This window comes from Echinops telfairi, unplaced genomic scaffold, assembly GCF_000313985.2.
Source record: "Echinops telfairi isolate 266 unplaced genomic scaffold, ASM31398v2 ScPeMD7_18;HRSCAF=68, whole genome shotgun sequence".
Lineage (NCBI taxonomy): Eukaryota > Metazoa > Chordata > Mammalia > Afrosoricida > Tenrecidae > Echinops > Echinops telfairi.
The window spans coordinates 41168366-41178876 of NW_022103915.1; the positions used below are offsets into that span (position 1 = coordinate 41168366).

The following is a 10511-nucleotide window of genomic DNA, read 5'->3' on the forward strand; positions in this document are numbered from 1 at the left end:
CCCCGAGACGCGGGAACCCGCGCGGGCTTCGGAGGCGCCGGCGAGCCGGGCGCTGGCTTTGGAGAGAGTCGGATCTTGGAGAGTCGTCTCGGGGCGTGGGGAAGCAGAGGTCTGGTTCCGGGCTGCCTTCTCCAAGACTCCAGCGCGGGGTGGGGTGGGGGGCAGAGGGGGTTCGGTCTGAAACCTGCCGACCTCCGCCATGTCCTCTCAATTATCCGCCCTCTCTCTCCCCTCTCCCCGCTTCGCTGCACCCCCTTCCGGTTTCCCAGTGGGTCGCGCAGGTCCCCTCCTGGGGAACTTGGCTGCGCGCTCTCGGAGCCGCCCCGTGCCTGGGCAGGGAGAACAGGGCAGTGGAAGGACCAGGGCCCCGGGCGCCTGGAACGACGCGGGGCCAGTGGCCTGGTCCAGACCGAGGAGCAAAGATCGGAGTGCCCCAAGCCATCCTCCGAAGACCCTCACTCCTGTTCCCCTCAAGATTTCTGTTCCTCCAGACCCACCACCCGCTTAAAGTTCCTCTTTCCCCAGCAACTTGACCCTAAGAAATGGCAGAAAGTGGGAGAAATCGCCTTAGCTTTTAAAACAATCTCCAAGTCCCACCAACTCACCCCGACTTCCCCATGGGGAAGTAGCTGCGGGCTGGGGAACGGTTTCCGTGACAACCTCAGGTAGGGCCTTGATTTATAGCCTATTAATATCCCAACCACTGTTTTCAGTGAACAGTTAGAGGCGCCAGGAGTTAATAATAACGCGCCTTAACTCGTTGAAAGCAAATGAAAAGATGCTACTGGTTTTGTGAATTTAGAATTGAGATCCATCAGATCTTAATGTTGGGGGGCCGGGGGGCGACCGGATCTAGTGTTTGACACCCCCTCCCCCAAGTAGACGGGGCATTGCAAACGCGTGCCTTTATGCCGTTGAGATCTATATACTTTGATTTGTAAGGAAAGTGACTTATGAGAGCAGTCTACAAGTTATAAGATGAAGTTAAAAACTTAGACGCCTCTAAGGAGCCCTGGTAGAGTAGTGGTTGCACGTTGGGCTCTAACCCAAAGGTTAGCAGTTGGAACTCACCAGCTGTTCCGCCGAGAAAGATGAGCCTTTCTACTCCCTTGGAGATATACAGCCTGGAGGGTTTAGAGGGGCGGTGCTTCTCTGCCCTGTCGCAGTGAGCAAACTGTGCACTAAGGAGCCTTGGTGGCTTAATGGGTTATGCTTTCGGCTACTTAAACGAAAGGTCAGCAGTTCAAAACCGCTGCCCTCTCCTCAGAGGCAGCTTTGAACGTCAATCAGTCTCGGAAACCCACTGGGCACTTCAACCTTGTCTGAGTCAGCAGTGAGTTGTTAGTTTAAGCGAAACTGTCCACTAACATGGTTCTGAATTTTATTCCGCAATTCCATCTTGACCACTCCTTGCCTTCTGACCAAGAACAGGTAATCTCCTATTTAGGATTGTAGTTTTACTTTTGTGCTTTAAACCTGGGTTCCAGAAGGACTTTGAAAACTTTCCTTTGTGAGTGAAAGTCTGAAATGTGTGTTAAGGTGTGCTGAATGCCTGCTACTGGCTAACTAGGAGCAAGGTATTAAGTTTACATGGAAGACAAACTCCCCAGGCCTTGAAACCAACCCGCACTCCAGAGGTGGTTCATTTCGTGCACAAGTGTGTCAGATTCCAGAGCAAAGCCCAATGGAGAGACATAAACCTTACATTATGAAATGACCTTGAGATCCCATAGCGACTGGTCTTTGTGTTATCAGTGGCCCAGGTGCAATGACCAGAGGACGAATCAGTCCTATTTTCCCAAGTTCTTAAAAGACTCAGAAGTAGACACATGGCATTGAAAACACCCGAAAACTCCCAGGCAGGCAGGATGGGCCCTGTAGCTCAGGCGGATCAGGTTTTCCTGCATGGCCTGCCCAGCCGAGAGCTAGAACACCTGCTTTGCTGCAGCAGTGGCCTCTTCCCAGCTTGCTACAGGCATCCTCAGAGCAGAATGCCTGCTGGCGGACTCCCTGGGGGCTTGTGAAAGGAAAGGCAGGAGGAGGACTCTCACCTGGGACCATATTTGACAAACTAAAGGTGGTGATTTTAGGCAAACTAGTTGTGTGTGAAACATTTTAAACTGTCAAAGCCTGACAGTTCAGTCAGAGTTCTAGAAATCATCAGGTTGTGCGTGGGTGGATGGGCGGGGGAATGGGTGGGGGGCATGGGGCAGTTCAGGGGGCATAGGGGGAGTGGGTAATAAGCTTTAATTTATCCTTTTATGTACCAGTGCCTAGCTCAGTGCCTGGCTGGTAGTGGATACTTGATTAATCTTTGTTGAACGAATGAATGTGCAGTATTTTCTTTGTATTATCGCATTAAATTGTCACAGTAACTCTGCCCCATAGCTCTTTACTCACTGCCGTGGAGTTGATTCCAACTTGCTGTAGTCCTTTAGGACAGGGCGGGTTTTGGAGATTATAACTATTATGGACGTAGAAAGCCTCGTCTTTCTTCTAAGGAGCATCTGGTCATTCTGAACTCTGACCTCATGATTAGCAAGCCAACACGTAACCACTACTCCACCAGGACGCCTTAGTATCTGCATTTCACAAGTGAGGAAACTGGCACATTATTTAATCTCCCTGAACCTAACGTCACACTGCCAATGACAGCTGGGGCCAGGATTCTCTCAAAAGCAAGGTGAATGGAAGTAAGCTATTCAATAGGGGCTACAAAAGTAGAGGTTGGACAGACCTGGGTACAGGATTGTCTGTTAGCTTCCCAATCTCTCACTGTCAAGACTGGATAAAGATTCTGCTTATATTAGAGAAGCTTTATAAATATTGACTGAAGATGATATTGGCCATTTATTTGCTCAGAGGTTTTTAGCCTGGCCCATTATGCCCAGGTCATTTTTCCAAGGACAGGACTGTAATTTTGGCAGTCGTCAAAGCATGGATTTTTTGGAAAACAGATTTTTTCCTTTTAGTCCTGGAAGTGGCCAGGAGGGCTTGATAATGCATAGGGACAGTGCAATAGGACAGCGGATGACGATAAAAAATTCATGAGGCAAAGGCTGTTTGTTGGTATGGGAAGGGACCTTGGGGTCATTGAATCCAAGCTTACTTGCTTACAGGTGAGACCCAACTATAATTTACCTGGCCATTTAGGTAAATTGCTTACAGGTGAGACCCAACTATAGTTGCTTGCTCACAGGTGAGACCCAACTATAATTTACCTGGCCGTTTAGGTGCGTCTCTAATATGTGGCACCACGCTTCTTAGCACTGCAGCCTGTTTCTTTCCATTCTCTCTCAAGGCCAGTGGTGGGTTGGTTTCCTGAAGCTTTATCTAATCAGACCACTGAGATTTTCTTTCTTTTGGGGGGAAACTGAGAAAAGACATTTTAATACTTAATCATTCCATTTTAGTGAAGTATTAGAAAAAGCTGTGGGGCCCTAGGCAGGAGAGAAGATCACCATGAATTTTGAATTCTGAGCTTCTCCATAAGGTCCTCGTTGCTCGTTGGGTGTACAGATGAATATGCATCTTTTACAGGATGCACACAGATGTGTGTACATTTACATACAATGGGTATGCGCATTACTGTTTTGAAATAGTATGAATCTTAAGTAACTATATAGCATTTCTGCAGCGGTGAGGAAAGACTTAGAGAGTAGTTGGGGCTGCTAGATAGCGGTCTTCATCCAGACCCCATCATCACAGTCCTCCTGAGGGATGCTGCTCACAAGGTTAAAGTCAAACAATCTGTCCGAGACCTAAAAAGGAAGGCAATATGACCGACAGACATTTTAACGTGATGTAAGATGTATTTCTTCATTATCCACAATGGGTTTTTTTTTTAATAACCTCAGTCAGGCAGATCAGCACCTGTCAATTGACTTGGGGAGGGTCAAACTGCAAATAACTGTCCTGCGGGTGGATGAGACAGGTGATTTGATAATGAGGACCGGTGGGGAAGTTCAGGGATGCTGGGCTGTGAAACCATACAAATATTTCATGAGTTTAATCAGATAGCTGTTGTTGCTGAGGATGCCATCGAAGTGCCCCTTGACTTAGGGCAGCGGCATGTGTGCTAGAGTAGAACTGCTCCGTGAAGTTTTCTTGGCTGTCATCTTTATAGAAGCAATTATGGCTTAGGCTTTAGGCTGCTAATCACAGGGCTGGCAGTTCAAACCCTCTGGCCACTCTGTGGGAGGAAGATGAGGCTGCTTCCTTACAGTTTTACAGTCTCAGAACCTCTTTAAAGGGTGCTCTGAGTTGAAATTGACTCAATGGCGATGGATCTGGCTTGTTTGTTTATTTGCTGATTGAGTGATTGTTTTTTTCAGCAGAGCTGCTGGGTGAATTTAGATTCACCTTTAGATTAGCAACTGATCACAAACTGTTTGCACCACCCAGGCTCTGAAACCATACAAATTATATATAGTTGTTGAAAACCTGTTGCCATCACAACAGAAAAGTGGGCGAAGGGAAACGTTGGACAGTGTAAGATATAACAAAATAATAATTTACAAATTATCAAGGGTTCATGAGGGAAGGAAGAGCGGGAGGGAGGGGAAAATGAGGAGCTGATACCAGGGGCCTAAGTGGAGAGCAAATGTTTTGAGAATGATGAGGGCAGTGAATGTGCAAATGTGCTTTACACAATGGATGTATGTATGGATTGTAATAAGAGTTGTATGAGCCCCCAATAAAATGATTTTTTAAAAAGGAAAAGAAAACCTGTTGCCCTCTAGTTCAGGGGCTGGCAAACTTTTGAGATGGAAGAGCCAATGCTGTCTCTGACAACAATTTGAAATTTTTACGAGAGCCAAAAATATATTTCTACAAACAAGTACAATCACCATTATCTGAATAGTTCCTTTTAAAATCTTAGTTTTACTTCTGAGCCACATGTATGTACCAAAATAGCTGAATATGGCTCGCAAGCCACAGTTTGCTGATCCCTGATCTCGGCGATTCTGAATTATGATGACCTCTGAGTTACAGAGCAGAACTACCCTGTAAAGGTTTCTGTGGCTGTCATCTTTATGGATGTAGATCACCAGGCCTTTCTTCCAGGGCCCCGCTGAGTGGGTTTGAGCTGCCAACCTTTAGGTTCACAGTCATGTGCAAACCCTTTGCATCAACCTTATTTACAAGCTGAAAATCACTGGGGAGGGGTATATGTTGTATCTTAGAAGAAGTTCTTGCGGACACAGTTGAGTTTTGCTTGCTGACCTTTGGGTAGCTTCTGCTTTAGAAACAACTGGGGAAGAAAGAAGCCAGACTCTCATGCTGTTGGCTGGGTTGATCACAGAGATGCTTCTTTTAACAACCCAAGGCTCTCTGGATTGAAAGATGGAGCTGATGGTGGAGGGAGGGTGTAGGAAGCAGTCAGGGGAGCGCCCTGTCGGATCTGGCTGCTCTCACTGAATAGTCAACTCCCCTTGGTAAATATTTAGAAAATGTCACCGCGTGTTTCCCTTTGTTGCTGTGCTTATTTCTTAATTCACAGACAAGCCATCCAAGTTCCTTCGTTTTCTGCCAGCCTAAGTTGAATATCAAACCACAGGGGATTTGTCGCCTTCCAGCTCACAGTCTTAGAGGGAGCCATAGACAGAAAACGTTTCCTCGATGAATTGCTGGGCTGGCTTATGACAGCCCCATTTTTCTCCCTCTCTCCTGGATGCAGCAAGTATTATAAAACCGTCATCCCTCCTACCTCAGTGAGGCCTTCTCATGCTTTCCCATGTTATATTCCCACCCTATACCTGTGCAGACCTGGCCTAGGGTATAATTACAAGGGCAATTAAAACTCAGACGTATATCATGTTAGCGGGGGTGGGGGGAAGGGGGGGCAATGCAGTATCCCCTTTCTTCCTTTCCTTTGAATGCTATAAATTTAGTACAGGAAGAGGCACCAGGCTAGTAAAATTAGACTGCATTGAACTAGGCTCAGATCATCTCAGATATTTATGAAAAAGAATAACGGCTTTTTGCCAGTTAAAGAACAATAATTACTTTTGGATGATAGTCAATTCAGGGTGCTCTACCACCATGAAAAGGAGCAGAAACTTGGGTACATAATTTCTGAAAATGAGTAAGTTGAAAATCATTTCCACTTTTACCAGACTTACATCGGCCTGCATTTGTTCTGGGAAATCACAGCACTTCAAATCAAACAAAGCACACTTTAAAGATGCAACTGTGAGGGCCGGAAAGATATCCAAAGCCTAATCCTGCCTCTCTGTTCACTTCCTAATTTTTTCTGGAGAGCTGAGAGGAATGGTCAGTCAGAGTCACCACCCAGCATATTTCTTCAGGTTCAAAGTAAGAAAAGGCCTTTCATAATAACTGATTCTGTGTCAGAAGTCCTAGAGAGTTAGAGTAAGAGAAGGCCCAAGAAGAGTCATTTAAGAAGTAATGAAAAAGAACAGACATTAAGCCCACTGCAGGGCTGACCCTGTATGTAGATGCTGCGGACACAGAAAGGGATCAGATGAGATCCAAGCCAGCCACGATTCATTGGATGCAAGTGGTAGGCGTTTGGACTGCGTGCTCTGCGCCGGGTAAAGAGCACCTAACTCAGGTCGGGGGGTGGGGGTGGTGGATCTCAGGAGATCTGTGAGAGTGCCCAGGGAGTCCTTCGTGGAATGCGCCAGCTGGGGCAATGAGCGGGATGGGAGGAAACATTGCAGCCCAGCGGTCCAGTAGAGGTGTACAACAGCCTGATTCGATCAGGGAATGAGGAGTAGTCCCATGTGGTTAGAGTGTGAAACATCGCCTAGGAATGAGTTGGAAATGAGACCAGGAAGTGGTTGGGGTTACATTTCTGAAGACATTTGAATGATTGGCAATTGAAACCGAAATCAGTCAAGGTATTTTAGCAGGGATGGGGCGGGGGCGGGGGGGCTGTGTGCAGCTTGATCTCACCCACAGCAGTCAAGAGAATGTGAACCCCAAACCACTGAAGATCATTTCCATGTGGTATGGAGCAGAAGAGAGATGCTCTAAGGGGTGCTGGTGATGTAATGGGTTACCTGTTGGGCTGCTGACCACAAGGTCAGCCTACTACAGCCCAGTGCTTAAACCACTGTGCCACTAGGGATCCTAATGAATTGGAGACCAGATCATACAAGTCACTCAAGATCACTGGACTGGACAAAAAGAAGTTGAGTGACTTGATTCTGACTTCCGTCTTCTGCAAATATTTAAGGAGCGCGCACGCCTTTGACAGACATATTCTAGGCCTGGGAGAGAGCAGCAAGCAAAACAAAGTGTGATGTTGAGGAGCACGGTGGTGCTCGTGGGGAGACGGGAACTGAACAGCAGCAACACAGCAGGCGCTCTGCAGGAAGGAAAAAACCGTGGAAAGGGCAAGAGTGAGAGCGGCGGGGGTGGGATACCCAGGGCTCTCAGGGACAGTTTCCTTTGTGCAGAGACCCTGAGAAGTTGCTGGCAGTCTGGGGTCTCAGGATCAGGAGGAGTGAAAAGTCCTGCCATGGGAGCTACTGCTGTGTCCCAGGACTGGCAGGGAGGCCAGTGTGACTGAGGAGGACACCGTGGTGGCCCACGCTGGAGAGGATTGGGGTGTGGGTCATGCCAGCTTTTGACCAGGCAAGACATTTGGGTGTATCCCCATTGTGATAGGAAGGAAGTGACAGCTGTGGGCGGGTGTGTAGGGGTGGTGGTGGTGAGGGGAGTCTTGCAGGGTGGGAGGCTGCGGGTAGTTATTCAGATTTCGGTGTTGAGAGGATCTTGCTGGCTGCTCTGGGGAGAACTCATTGCAGGGGACAAGAGTGGGATTAGGGCATTGGATGGAAGCTGTTGTCATGGTGCGGGCCAGAGAGGGTGGCCTAGGAGGATGGGGTGGGCTATGTGAGGCATGCTTGGACTCGGTATATTTTGAAGGCAGAGCCGATGGGATGTGACGACAGAGCGTGAGTGGACAAGAGTAAGTCCGAGAGGACTCCGTTGTTTGGGGCCTGAGCCACTGGAAGAATGCAGTGCCATCGACTGAGAGGGGAGCAGATCTCATCAGGTGTCTTGTGGCTGATTATTTCTGACTGTTTTCAATGCGGAGTTGATTTGGAGTCAACTGAAGCAGCCTTTTCATTTCAGCCCGTTTCACCATCTCAAAGGAGGGTGCTTGTTTTGAAGCCTTCGATGCGCAGTTAGTTCTGTGTATGTGGTACTCTCAGTGTTAGATCATTCTCACAGCCTATCCACTCTGTGACAGAGCTTAAGATATTTCAGAGACAGGATCAGAATACAGTCCGTGTTATAATTAGAAATATTTTAAATTTGTTAGGTAGAGCCCAAACATCGGCTGGCATTGTCTGGTGGTTGTAATGTAAACATTTTAACGTTATTCAATGAATGAATACAGATGGTTTATAAGATTATCCACACTACACAAGGGTGTATAATGAAAAGTAAATCTTTCTTTCCCTCCCTCTAGTCATGCTGCCAAGAAACTGTGAACCATTTCCTCTGTACTCTCCAAGTAACCTTTGATGCACGTAAAGCATATGGGCTGACATATTTTTAAGCGGTAGCTTTCACCTAGCAAGAACGTATGTTGGGAATCATCTTTTTGGTAACTTAGTAGCCTTTGTACTTTTATAGCCCACAAGTATACACTTAAGGTGACCCCGAGTGGAGCTTTCTGTCAATTATAGACTTCCCCAAACCAGTCCACCAGGAAGCAGTGTGTTCAGCATATTCCTCTCTCAAACCTCCAGACATTTCTCCCCAGGTAGAGGTGGAAACCCACACTCATTAAGATGATTTTTGAAAGCTATGGCAATCTTACTCCGAGTTCTTTTCTACCCTTCGCTCCCACTACTTCCCATTGCAAACCCTGTGCTTGCACCAGGTTGTTCTGTTTCTGCTGTTGAGTCCTGAGTATTTCTCCCAGATTTGAAGTGACTTCTAGGCTCTAATCTGTGAAATCTCCCTGTAATCTCTTTCATCTCCAGCCCTCTCTCCTCCCTCCAAATTTGTGAAAGGGCTATTTACAGAAACCACTTATTTGGGTGCAGCCACAGTCTTCCTTTATTATATTTGAAATTTTCAGGTGTCTATGGACTACTTGCTCCACTAGACAGCACCCTTGTCAGGGCAAGAACTCATTTAGGAGTTATAGTCTTGGCTCCTACATAAAGTCCTGCCAATCAATACTTTAGCACATTGTGTTAGTCCGGGTTGACTAGAGAGACAAATTCATAGACACTCATATGTGTATAAGAAAGAACTTTATATAAAAGAGCAATTGTATATTGAGAAAACATCCCAGCCCAGTTCAGATCAAGGCATTAGTCAGCTATTAGCCCATATGTCCGATACCAATCTATAAAGTCCTCTTCAGACTCATGAGACCCATGCAATGATGCCGAATGCAGGAAAATCACAGGCCAGTGGGTGGAAAGTCTTGTGGATGCAGTGGCGGTGGAAGCATCTCAGTGCTGATGGGTCTCTAAGTGGCTCCTTCAGCTCCAGGGCACTAGTGTAGCTCTGTGTGTCTTGTCAGCAGGAATGTCTTTCAGGGAGTGAGCCTGTGTCCTGCCTCCGGTGAGTTATTTATCTCCTTAGCACCTCCAAATGAGGTCATCAAGCTTCAACCTGATTGACAGACTAAACTCCACCCCTTCACTCTTAAGGCTCTCAGATTGACAACAGATTATGTAGCTACCACACACATAGTAGCTTAATTAGTGCTTTTGGGAAGGGCCACTTTGACAGTCATTCTCCAAAGGGGTGGGGATTGATGAATGGAGGTTCTATATGCTAAAATATATCAGGAGATGGCTTCCAGCAAAGCTTTCTTCTTAACCGGTTACAAAGGTGTTTGTTTCCCAGCAGCAACTCCTTTGGATAAGAAACTTTCTGAAGGACCTGGCTCTCATACGCTCTTCAGTTGGAATTGCATCTAGATGTCAGAAACTATGTCTTTTCATTGTCCTCTAAATATTGAAGAATGGTTATTTCATGGGAATGGCTGCCAGGTATTTTAAATATTGTCCCTTGGCATTTAATGTCTTCAAAGGAAAATTGCAAACATTTATTAAAACCCTCACCTTTGGGCCCAAATTGAACTTGTTATTTGAGAACATTGTCTTTGGGAGACAGTTTGTCATCCAAGTTCTTCTATTTGACTGTATATTCATCTTCCTATTTTTAGACTGTAGACTTTTAGAGGGCAGGCAGGAGACGTTTAATTTGCTTTGGAGCGCTTGTAGCCCAAACGTGGGTGGAGAAGAGTCCAAGGTGTACGTGACGATGCATTTCAGCCTCCGTGAGCGGAGTGGCAGGAGTCTGGGTTCTTTCCACCTCCTTTCTCTTGCTGCTTGCCCTTGGGCAGAGTGCTTCCTCGTCCTCCACTATGCCTTCTTCTTTGTGTGTGTGTCGTCCTAATGTTTATTATGATTCTCACATTGTCTTGCATATGTCCTTGTAATTTCTAACAGGTGGCCTCATTGTCAAAGCCTGGCCTGACAGTCCCTGTCCCTCACCATGTCTGG

General features: G+C 46.7%; 1 protein-coding gene across 1 annotated transcript in view; it reads left to right on the forward strand.

Annotated features, from left to right (window-relative positions):
• The first annotated feature begins 2062 nt into the window (after positions 1-2062).
• SPTB (spectrin beta, erythrocytic) overlaps positions 2063-10511 on the forward strand; it is a 135886-nt gene continuing 127437 nt past the window's right edge. The window contains exon 1 of the mRNA XM_045288229.1: positions 2063-2077. The gene's annotated coding sequence lies outside the window, so the exon portion shown is untranslated. The remainder of the gene's footprint in view (positions 2078-10511) is intronic.